This window comes from Homalodisca vitripennis, chromosome 6 (genome assembly GCF_021130785.1).
Source record: "Homalodisca vitripennis isolate AUS2020 chromosome 6, UT_GWSS_2.1, whole genome shotgun sequence".
NCBI lineage: Eukaryota > Metazoa > Arthropoda > Insecta > Hemiptera > Cicadellidae > Homalodisca > Homalodisca vitripennis.
The window spans coordinates 106,885,091-106,898,453 of NC_060212.1; positions in this window are offsets into that span (position 1 = coordinate 106,885,091).

Consider the following 13,363-nt stretch of genomic DNA (forward strand, 5'->3'; position numbering starts at 1 on the left):
CTCCTTGTTATTTTCACAAACTACCTATAATTTTCTTGTATGTTTAATTTCATATTAACTTTTTTTTCTGCTTTTACAATGAGATCTGGTATTAATGTTAACCCTTTGAGTGCCACAGCATATTTCCCAAGTCATACGCATAAATTGCCGGAGCATTGCCTTCTGTTTTGCAAGCGTGTGGGGAAAAAACTATATTAAAAAAACTATTCAACCGATTTGAATAATTTTTTTTTTTTGTTTGTGTGTTATAAAACAAGGTATTTTTTCCATATAATATTATAATTTTATTTTTATTTACACAAAAAGAATATAGGTTATAACAAAAAACTAAAAAATGAAAAAAAAAATAAATTTCAAGTTTGAACTAAAATTTTATTTATACAATATTTTTTTTAATTTTTTTTAGCTATACCATATGAAAGAGCATGAAAAACTGAACAAAAATCATGCATAATATGGTGTGTTACAGTAATATTTAACCAGATACTGCAGTATATACAAAATACAACAAAAAGCAATTTTTGTTCAAGTTTGTCAAAAGTTTAGAAACAATATTATAACTACCCTATTTCACTCAATGAAGTAAGACGACTGTAAAATACTAATTATATAAAAATATACACAGGCCTACAATATAACCTTACTTCTATAACCTTACTTCACCTAAAATCAATAGTTTGATTGGAACTTGCGTTTTAGTTCATCACCAATCCAACAATAAAATATATGTCACTAAACACGGAAAAAGAAGTTTGTAAATGCATTGTAAGTTTTACTGAACACAATTGCAGAATAGTAATAACAACAGTTTTCAGCATAAACACACGAAACTAGCACAATGTAAACACACAATGAACGAAACTGTGTAGTTAATGGCAACAAGTAGCAGCTGACCAACTATTGCGTCATCTGTTTTTTTCTGATGACAAATAACTACAAGGGGGCGGTGAACAATAAAAATCAATCACAATTGATAGTTCGAAACTTGTAGATTGCCGTGAAATAAGTTATTTGTCAAAACAAAAATGAATTATATGTGATATTAATTAAATAAAAATCGTCTACTGGGTAGATGCCGGCAATTTATGCACATTTCACAACGTCTACTATGTAGACGCTGCGGCACTCAAAGGGTTAATTTTCCAATATAATCGGTGAATCTGAAACATTCCTAAACAGTTACTATTTTTGAATATTCAGGTGCTTGATGTTTACCATGAACTATCTTTCACAAATGTTTGTGTGGACGGTGATTTGGTGATTTTCGTGGTAGAGGCTAAGGAATGTTGCTTCTTACAGAAGTAATGGTATTTATTGTTGGCATAGCATTATTCCTAATGGAAGCTGTGATCTGCACACTGTACTTGTTTTTCGTGTACTTTATTAAGGTCAAAGAAGTCTTAATATTTTTTAAATGTATATATATTTTCAAAATTTGTCAAGATATTGCCCAAGCAGATAATTATATTTATTTAATTTTATTCCTGTTACTGTTTGATTAAACAATGTATTCCGAAGGAATAATGTAATCAGCTTATATAATTTAAAGGGCTCTTTAGCCATTTGCTAGTGTATTTCCATAGTTAATATATTATATGACACTGTTTGACTTTACTTGTGGGTAAACATTTCACAAGAATCCAGTGTTTTAAACTGCTGTTTCTCTACTTATTAGTAAATGTTATAAAAACTTGTAGATTTGAAACTAGTCCACCATCTGTAATGAGCTTTTCGGTTTTTAGATGAGTTAGTTGTGCGAGAAGCCTGCAAATAAACTCTTCCTGAGTTCTCAAGATGTATATTTTTGTATTGATGAAATCTAGGAAGTAATGTGCTGTTAATTCAATTCTGAATTTCTGTGATCTATATCTTACTATATTACTGCTAAATGTACCAAAGAAAACCCGGCCTACAGTGCTTAAATTACGATTCAGTGTTATACAAATATGTCATGAATAGACGTGCACAAATACCTATAGGTGCATCCAACATTCCGATTTTTAGATGTAAATACCTTATCTCATATGTTAACATAATGTTGTATAAGCTTACTTTTTTTTACTGCAATAATTGTCATTTGAAGTCTGTATCTACACTTTTAACATTAATTAACTATAATTTTTTAAGCACTAGCTACATATAAAGGCATTTGTTGTCGTTCTAATTATACGTATATTCGATAAAATAATATGTACTGTGTAATATGTAATGGAGTAGTTAGTGTAAGAAGTTTAATTGAGGTTATCATACTTTCAGACTGTCGCAAGAGGTTTTACAGGTTTACTGTTCTATATGGAAAGATTTATTTTGTTAATGTCGGTTTCTGAATTTATAGTAAAGACTTGTTGGTAATATCGTTACCATTGATAATAATGTTGTGTTCTTTGTTAAATATAGACCTGATTCCTTTACAATTTCCTGTTCTTCAACTTACTTTCCAAGTAGCCCTTCCATATTAGTTCTTAGATTATTTGGTTGAAGCTAGGTTTTTTCATACTAGTTCTTTTGTATATATATATTGGGTCACCTTTGTATGTGCCAGATTTTTGAGTATTTTTCTTTTGTATAATATTTAATTATATATATTTTAATGAATTCAAATCCTGTCAGTCAAGTCATGAATGATAAAATTTATAATCACTCAATTATCTTTGTCATTAGTTGTTTTTAAACGAAGGTATGATGTCTTTATTGACCAGACTCTAATAATATTTATCTGAGGGCAGAAGTACTTCTTGATTTGGAGAGGTAATTAATTGCTATCTTTCATAATGATTTAATTTTTAGATATTGCAATAACATGGATACTAATACAGTGGACCTTGAATAATTCAAACCTCAAGAGACTGATAAGAGTTTCAGTAATATTAAAAAATGTTTGAACTCTATGATATATTTATGTAAAAGAAAACGTTAATGGTAGAAACATTATTCAAAAACATACTGCTATTTAAAACACGATATGAATAACCAGAAAAAACATAACAAGTAACAAAGTATAAAGTCGTATGCTTTAAAAAAACACATTACTTAAGCTGTATACATTCACTTTGACAGAGATGCATTGTGACAGTGATGGCTAATTAAAAACATTGCAAGGAGATGTCATGTGTTGGAGTGGTAGATCCAAGGACACTTAACTTAGGGAGCACGAGGCAAGGCATAGAGACATTCAGATCGGACAAGGCACAGACATTCAGATGGGCAAGACTAGAGATATTCAGTTCGGGTAAGGCACAGAATCATTCAGATCGGGTAAAGCACAGAGACATTCAGATCGGGTAAGGCACAGAGAGACATTCAGATCGGGCAAGGCACAGAGACATTCAGATCGGGCAAGGCACAGACATTCAGATGGGCAAGACTAGAGATATTCAGATCGGGTAAGGCACAGAATCATTCAGATCGGGTAAAGCACATAGACATTCAGATCGGGTAAAGCACATAGACATTCAGATCGGGCAAGGCACAGACATTCAGATGGGCAAGGCTAGAGATATTCAGTTCGGGTAAGGCACAGAATCATTCAGATCGGGTAACGCACATAGACATTCAGATCGGGTAAAGGCACAGACATTCAGATCGGGCAAGGCACAGACATTCAGATGGGCAAGACTAGAGATATTCAGATCGGGTAAGGCACAGAATCATTCAGATCGGGTAAAGCACATAGACATTCAGATTGGGCAAGGCACAGACATTCAGATCGGGCAAGGCACAGACATTCAGATGGGCAAGGCACAGAGAGACAATCGGATCGCGCAAGGCTCAGAGACATTCAGTACGGGCAAGATACAGAGACGTTCAGATTGGGTAAGACACAGAGACATTCAAAACATCCAGTTCGGACAAGACAAAGAGATATTCAGATCGATCAAGGCACACAGACATTCAGATTACTCTTCTTGGTCCGTACAGCAACAGCTGGTTCAAAAATTATGTATGATGTACAATTTTTAATATTAAAAACAAATTTCTAATGAATTGCACTATGAACATAACATGATGTTAGAGTACATTAAGGCACCAGAAGAAAAGTTTGACTTATACTTGCGCCACTGTACTATGTTACTTGACTTGTTAAATAAAGTAATTTGATTTTTCAATTTTGTGGTCAAATGCATTCATTTTGTATTCAGTGTACACAATTAAAAAAACAAATTGGAGAATTTAAATAGTTACAGATTTGAACTGATCAATTGTATGTGTGAGTAGATGGAAAATCAATGAATATCTTGAACCACTGTAAAGTTAATTTTGTATAGGTAACTAGGCAATACCATAGTAACCTTATGAATCATGTATTGCCATTGCATTCAAGAATAATGTCTAAGGTGTGGAAAACTTGAATGTTCATCACATTAATGAGGAATATCTTATATATTAATAATATGAATGACCTTTATTTACTGAAAGGTCCTTATGATTCCTGAGATGGTTCTTTCAGGGTACAGGAAAACAATGGTCTTGAACATTAACTTTGAAATAGTTTTTTTTAATGGTGTGAAGACATTAATTAATACATACTGTAAAATTTATCAGAAACCCAAATTATTGAAATTTTAGTTGAGTTTTGTCTATGGCAACCCACAATATTTGAATTTTTGTTACACTTGTTTAAAAAAATTGACAAACATTGCTAAAAATGAATCTTTTAAATAAAAGTAAAAAACCCAACATGTATTTTTACTTAATTTAATTTTGAAACCTAATTTCAAAAGCACCTGCATTATCTATTCTTGATGTCTTATTAAAATACTTTAAGTATATTTCTAAAAATAATTAAATTAACCAATGCTGCACCAATAATCTTAAACACCAATAAATTGGTCGTTGGTAGTCTTTAGGGACCATTATATTTTTATTGCAGTTATAATGAGAGGAAAATTTTTATTTTGAATTACATACATTTTTTTGAGTTATGTGACATCTAAAAACAAACTTTACTTTTGCTATAATATTATTATATTAGCTTTAGCGTAATGTAATTTCTATTGAAAATAGAAAGTATTTGTCTTTTACAAGTGTTGAATTTTCCTGAGATTTAATAAAGGATTTAACTGTATTTTTAATTTCATGCTCCTGAGTGTCCAGAATATTAACAAGCTGACTGCGGTAGATGCTTTACGGTGCAGAAAAGCAGTGCACTTAGTTGGTCTCAACCGGTACAGAGCCGCATTGAAGCTGTTAATCCAATTTCCACAATATTCAATCACGCTTGGCTTGAACTCAGACAAAACTAATTTGATTGGGTTTAATCCAAGATTTTGTGAAAAGCATCAAACTTGAAGAGACCTCATAAAATTGTTAGATTAAGTTTCTTGATGTGAAGAAATAATTGATCAAGTTTGATCTGGGAATGTTCCACGATTCTGTAAAATTTTGATAAAATCTGATATTTTCATTTCAAACTTTGTTCAGATATCGAAGGTTTCCAATAATTTATTCCAATTGATCAACAACTGGAAAACTTTTAGTCTGCAGTCTAAATTAATTTAACTTTTCACTTTTTAAAAGAATTTAGAGACTTTAAAAACTGAAAAGTGATCATGATATATGTGAATTTAGAACTATTAAAAAAAAAAACAAATTAAATCTCCTACATATTTGCCAAGTCATTGATTGAAATATTTCACATTAAAATATACAAATGAATCACTTGCAGAAGTGTTTATCACCAATTCAAAAATATCAAATTTAGGATTGGAAATCGCCTTAAGTACAAGGACCCGTAAGAGAAAACTCCACTTGCCAAATTTGATCAAAATCATAAAGTAAATAACATGTTATTATAAATTTTCTGTTTCTGAAGTGTTTCTTATTACCCTGGAACTGTTTTTCTTATTACTTTTTCTTATTGTAGGGACTTTTCACAAGTACTTAAATGTTTTGTTGAATTCTATTGTTTTCCATCTTGAAACTGTGTTTTACTGTAGACGGTTTTCTTGACGTTTTGTTTGTTTAATGTGTACATTCACTCGTGTGGATATTAAATGTTCTGTTACTCCATTGTAGGCTGAGCCATAGAGGGCTTCATGGGATTTCATACACTTCTGGTGTACACAGAGGAATCTTCTTCACTGGTCTCAAAAACTTTTAGACAGGCTTTAACAGTTTTGATATTGTATCTCCTTAATGCCCTCCCTAGTTTATTGGTTGTTCCTTGAATGTAAAGAAGGTAGGCTTGTTTTAACACTCTTTATTTTTATTTAGAATATCAGATTGTACAAGTAATAGTTGGACGCAACATAAGCCAGAAGACACTGGTGTTTGTCAACTATATCCCTATCTACTATTATACTGATAGAATCGAACCTAGATTTCAGGTTTCGTGGTTATATGGATATTACCCTTACAAGAGTGACACGATACACAATCTATGGTTGTGAGAAATTTACATTCAAGGACAAATGAAGTCTGACAGTATAAACATACAGTACGATGATAAATCTGTTATCTCCTCTGGTGTTAGTCAGGACACCAGTTACATCTTCACTTTGCCAACATTTCTGGAAAAATATATTTGAGTCTACCCAACTTTTATCCATATAAAACATTTTCGTATTGTCACTGCTTAGCTTTTTGATACGTTGTAGGTACTTAACTCTTTAGTAACAATTGAATTTTGGTTTAAAGTTTGATGGGGTTTAGGGATCGTTTTTTAGAAATGATGTAACTATTGTAATATTAAATATCCCAGATGAAAGAAAACTCTTTGTTTATAAACACCATTAAAACAAAGACAAATGTAAAAGTGCCCTTAATTCCTCAGTATGAACAAGACTTCTTACTGGCTGACTGCACAGTTTCAGCTGTTGGAAGAGGAATGAACATTTGACAAACTGCTACTTTCAAATATTTCCAGCATTAGAGGTTGAAAGGTGGAGCCAAAGTACCCTGGAAATTCTGAGCATAGTACAACCCAGTCATCAATATTGACAGTGAGTCTAAAGCTTCATCACAAACTACTTCCAGAGCTTACGTCTTTTTAGAAATTTCAAGTCTGTTTCCATCTACATCAATCCAGTTCTACACGTCTTAGCCACTCACAACTCTAGATTTTAAAGTTCCTAGGAACAGAATGCTTCTGCTTAAGCGAAGTGATTAAAATAATTGATAAACATTTATGTTTGTGTGCTTGAACAAGAATATTTACTCTCCTTTCATTCTCATACGTATTATAGTCCCTCATAGATACATAAATTGTTCATCAACAACTAATAGACCAGAAAAAGAGATACATTTTAACTCAGTTGAAATTTGATGGCTTAATGGATTAAATCACGGTTCGTGAGGATAAAGGCCTCACACAGAACATCCATCCATTCAATGGACGGATTTTATGCTTTGGTCGTCCACGAGGTATTACCTCGCACCGCAAACGTCCATCCAGCGGAAACTAAAATGGCATTTAGTATACCTTGGGTGTAACAGTGCTTTTGTCAGAAGTGTACCATGGACTGCTGTTGACAGTTCCAGCAGTGATGACGAAAATACAGTCCTGCTGTTTTCAGTTAGTAAACGAAAACATTGTGTGCATTAATAAAAAAGTGTGTGGTAAATTCCACCATTTGATAGTGGATTTAGAGGAGGACGAAATTTTAGACTAAGTAAAAAAACAATTCAAAGAGGTTTTGACATTTATAGACAATGATATAAAGAGGGAAGACACGAATTACAGGAAATCAATCACAAGCAGAGAACAGCTAACTGTATCCTTATGGTAGTGTCCTAAATATAATGTAAGTGATATGTTTTTAAAATTTGACTATTGATGCATGTTGGAAGTGGACTGCTCTTAATAATAGTGATTACATTCAAACCAATGGTTAAAAAATGTAAACATATGGTTGATTTGCATTTGGCTCTTGTCTTCTTTTGTAAAGTGATTGATGTGGAATAGTATTTATTATGTTTAGAATTCCATTAAAAACAAGTACAGTTCTTGTTCATTTGAATTTTTTAATTGCCTTTTCATTTGAAGCTGATATCTGTTAGGTCCATTGTGAGTTAAATTCATCATTACAGAACAGGTTCTCTTCCAAAACTCGATTAAGATTCGCATTAGTAAAAAATGGTCATAAAATGTGATTCTCAAAAATCTTGGCCCATACATTTACTTTTTCTGTTCTGGGTATTGGGTGTAGGATTCACGGAAAACATGAGGATTTTCTGTGACCTAGTACCTGCATTTTTGTTTGTTTACAGCCCCATTGATAAAAAACTGCAATTGAAGACAGTGGTCTGGATCATTTTCATTTAGCTCGTGTACAAGCTGTAGGGTGTAAGATTTGCTACTGATCTGGTGAACTGCTGTGGATTTTCAATAAATTGTGCTACAATTTCAAACTGTTTCTCTTCGTGTAAAGGAGGCCAACCTGAGCGTGGAGCATCTGAAATGGATCCAGATACTCCAAACTTATTTACTAAAGTTCTTAGAAGTATTTTCTTGTCAGGGGTCTATCAGAATGTACAATATTAAACCGTCTTTCTGCCTTATGATAATTTTCATTCAAAGTCTTGAAAATACATATCATTTCTACTTTATCATTGTACAATAACCACTCTAAAAGTATGATGAGATTGAAACAAAGAAGAGACTTGTTTACCATAATTCGAACTGGGAAAAACTACTATCAGTGTGTAATGCCTAAGTATTTTTTGTATTAGTACTCATTAGATTACTTGACTGGGTACTTCCTCCATTGCATTCCTAATGGATTTAGAACACAAATGATCAATAAACCAGTTTCCACGCTGACGTAACTTTACAACAATGTAAGTGTAAAGACTTGATTAAAATGTTGACTACCTATTAGTATGGGAAAGAGATAGCTATCTTTGGTTTTCACCATTCCTTATGTTTTAATGCTCTTCAAAATGTGTGGTCCTCTAACTGTATATTTAAGATCTAATATATTCTGCAATGGATTTACATTTAACATTTTTGAGTTGCCCCCAAATGTACGAGGTGTGATCAAAAAGTTCCAGGACTGAATTTTTATACATTTATTCATATAACATACAGGTTATTCGAATTTGTCTCCTTCAAAGTACTCCCCTTGGGAAGCTACACAATTTTCCCACCGGTGTTTCCACTGATCAAAGGCCCCAGAAAACTCTTCTTTTGTAAAGATGTTTAGCAGCTCCGTCGTTTTTTCTTTAATTTCGTCAACTGTTTGAAATCTTCGTCCTTTCAGGGGTCTCTTGAGCTTCGGGAAGAGAAAAAAGTCTGCTGGAGCCAGGTCAGGTAAGTAGGGGGGCTGAGGAATGACAGTCATTGCGTTTTTACACAAAAGTCACGGATAACTAATGCAGAGTGAACAGGAGCATTGTCATGGTGAAGGACCCAATCACCACTTTGCCACAGCTCAGGTCTCTTTCTTCTCACAGCATTACGCAATTTTCTGAGGGTTTCAAGATAAACAAAAGATTAATTGTTTGACCTTGTGGAAGGAATTCAAAGTAGACGACACCTTTACAGTCAAAGAAAACCGTAAGCATGACCTTCACATTTGATTTGACTTGACGTGCTTTCTTGGGTCTTGGAGAGCCTTTTGATGTCCATTGTGATGATTGGGCTTTTGTTTCCACATCGTAACCAAAAACCCATGTCTCATCTCCCGTAATGACATGATCCAAGAAGCTTTCATCGTCATTTGCCTTTTGAAGAAGTTCCTCAGAAACATGAATTCGGTGTTGTTTTTGGTCTTCAGACAACAGCTTTGGCACTAACTTTTCTGCAACACGACGCATTTGAAGTTTTTCAGTTAAAATTTCCTGACATGACCCAAATGAAATGTTACACTCTTCTGCCATTTCACGGATTGTTAGTCGACGGTCTAATCGTACGAGAGCGTTCACTTTAGCAACATTGTCATCATTGATTGGCGTTGAAGGGTGTTCGGAACGAGCATCGTCGTCTGTGGATGTTCGGCCATCTTTAAACGTCGAACCACTGATGGCAGCGTGATCGGCTTAGACATTCTTCAACAAAAGCCTCTTGTAACATCAAAAAACGTTTCAGAAAACATTTTGTTCAGTTTCACACAAACACGTTGCTCTTCTTTCACATTCATTTTCATTAAACAAAAAAATAGCCAAACTCAATAAAACTAATCTCAAACAAACTGTGCTAATGTTACTTTCAGTGGTGTTATGATTGATCTGCAAACATCGCTGTGTCGCTGTGTTACTGTTGAATCAGAGAATACAATGCTGCCAACCGCATCGCTCTGAGACATTGCATTCCCATAGTATATAAAAAGTCCTGGAACTTTTTGATCACACCTCGTATATGTTTATCACGTAAATGACATCATCGATCTATACAACGCTCCATGTTGACTATGCGGGCGTGGAAAAACGTAATCGTGCAACTACACCTCCGCATCGTCAGAACCGGATGTTGGATGACCTGGAGTTATGGAGGCAAAAGGCACCTTGCGGTTTTTGTTAAATATCGGAGTAAAAATGCCTAAGTATTTTTTGTATTAGTACTTAACATGCGCATTCGGTGTAATATCGTAATCTGTACAGTTTATTAAACAGATTCTTGGCAGAGCAATTGTTTACTGATGTGTTACAGCAGTATTAACCTCCTACTGCCTTTGATTATGAAGATTCATAATCAAGGCTACTGTTGACGTTGATGACTAGCGCTCATTGCGACGATGCGGTAACAATCGCAACTAAACTGACGGGAGTTGCGCGGTAACGCGCCTACCCTTTTACATTTTAACTGCGCGTTATTTATTCTGTACTCCTGTAACTTATGTTTGTTTATTAAATAAATAATGGTGCCAAATCAGAGAGGAGCTCAGGAAAGGAAAAAGTAACCAAAACCGTCAAACTCACGAAAATGGACACGTTGTTTACATAATATATACCTTTATCTACAAAGGTAACAGTAGCCTGGTCGTAACAGTAATAACAAGATTAGTAGAACTTGTGACAGTTCTTAAATATCAGATGTAGGTATTAGAAGACATTAAATCAGAACCCAGTTCTTCAACAGTTGTTTCTGTAACACAAGTACGTAGCCAGCGAGAGGGTCCAACGGGTCCGAACAACCCCTCTCCCCAATTTAAAATGGTTTCAAATACTTTTTTAGTAAACTATTACTATTATTTCAATAATCCAGTATTACTGACATGTAGGTTACTGCTGAAAGATCGTTCTCAACAAAGAAATGGGTCAAGAACTTTTTAAGGAACAAAATGGGTCTTTATACTCTGTCCACTACCGAAAAATATCAGTTGTCTGGACCCCCCCCCATATATTTTCTTCTAGCTACGTTCTTGCCGTAACATCAGATAATCGACATTTTAATGTCACGTGTGCTAATGGCGTTAGTAAAGTTAAAGATTGTGATTACTTTTGAAACAATTATAAGACTTTTTCAGTCAGTACAATACACTATGAGAACTTCCTCACCTTCATGCATACTAAAGAAATATAATTGGCCAAAGAGAGGGTCCTCTAAGACGGATTTTTGAAATTTCTTAGGTATTTTCATACGAATGTAATAAGAATCTCTTCAAACGTAATTCCCTTGTTGGGCAACCCAAAGAAAGGGCTGAAGTTGGGTATGAAAAGAACTTGAATGTGTCATACATTTTTCAAATTGTAGTTAAGACAAACATTTTAGAAGCAATAAATGTGGCAACAAAACGGTGGTTACGGTTTATTTTAAGTAGCTATCCAGGTAGAAAGAGTATAAAAAAGTTAAGAGATGTTAGAAACAACTTTGAAGAGATTCACGACTCTGGAACGGATCTGACAAATGCATGGGGTGTCAATACGCAATTTAAGACAAAGATACAATATTTTCCACGGAAGAGTAACGGATAGCGTACAACAATAAGTAATCTTTTTTATGTAACTCTAACACTGATTTTTCAGTTAATAAGTCATCTTTTTTATGTAACTCTAACACTGATTTTCCAGTTAAAACCAGAATAGAAATCATAAATCTTTTCTCAATTCTCATTCCATATTGCAGGTAGCGGCTGTTAATGTCTCTGAGAAAGTGAAGACCTCCTTTACACATACATTTTTGTTATCTAGAAGAATGGCAGACAGTTTCAGTTTTTAAATACAACAGGGACTATCTCTGGTTGAGTTAAAACTAGGCCTAACAATGAAATACGAAATTGCCTAAAATGCTTAAACAAAAAGTGCGAGAATATCTTAGTCAAACTCAAGGCTTCGAATATTCCAAATAGCGCATTTTGAATATAAAGATCAAAGCATAAAACTAGTGAAGATAGAAATATCACAAAAAGTTTTAAGTCCAGAACGTCACAATTGTTTTGAAACTTCTGTTGGTTTTACAGCGTTTATTCTTCCTTTCGTATAGGAAATGGCTCCACAAAGGTTTTTTCTGGAGACTTTCGAATATAAGCTAAGTAGCAATGTGTCAGTTAGGCTGTCAAGATAGGCGAGTTAATTTATGGTGTTCTGATGCAATGGACTTGGCGTAGAACATAATTCAGAATATAATTAATTATGCTAACAGACATTTTACACTTACCAAACGTTTGGAAATGCTTATGTAGGGGACACTTTACATTGTGTAAAACTTTGTGTAAAAATGCGAAAAGTAAATCTGATCCGTTTACTTTTCGTATTTAACGTAATGTAAATTAGGCCTACATACTTAATAATTACTACTCCCTACTTTTAAATTAGGAATTGTGTTTTTATTATGTCGTATGTTAAGAGGAGCTAAAGAGTTATATAAAACTACTAACTCGATTGCATATAGCAGATGTTCAACAACAAGAGTCTGATTATCGTGGAAACTGTTTCCTACGGAATAAAACGAATCTGACATGGTTCGCCGTTTTGAACAAACCATGTGGATTCCAGCTTTTCTAGAAATGTTTTAATAAAAATTATCTAAAAATATCGGGCGTCTTAAAAGTCCCCTCCCCCTATTAACTTTCCTTAAGTTAAGAGAAAATCTTTGACTCTTTCTCTCCCCTAAAATGGGGTATTTTTGGGATAAGTCAAAATGTTTAAATAGGAACTTCTAGCAAGTGAGCACCGCATTATAAATATATTATAAAAATAAGAAGAATGGCGCAAACTAGAGGTCTCTAACGTTAGTCTACCAAATTTGGTGGTCCATTAAAGTTTTAACTTTTTACAACTCCTCACCCCATCCCCCGGTTTAAGTAAGATTTAAAGTTAGAGATAAAATATTCACTCACTAGTTATTTTGAGAACTTAATACAATAAATCATAAAACAAGTTATTACAAGAATCAAAAAACATCAACAACCATGTTATTATAGCATTTTTTTAGGTTTTGTTTTTGTCTGACCTAAACCCATTAGGAAGTCCTCCTGGGAATACA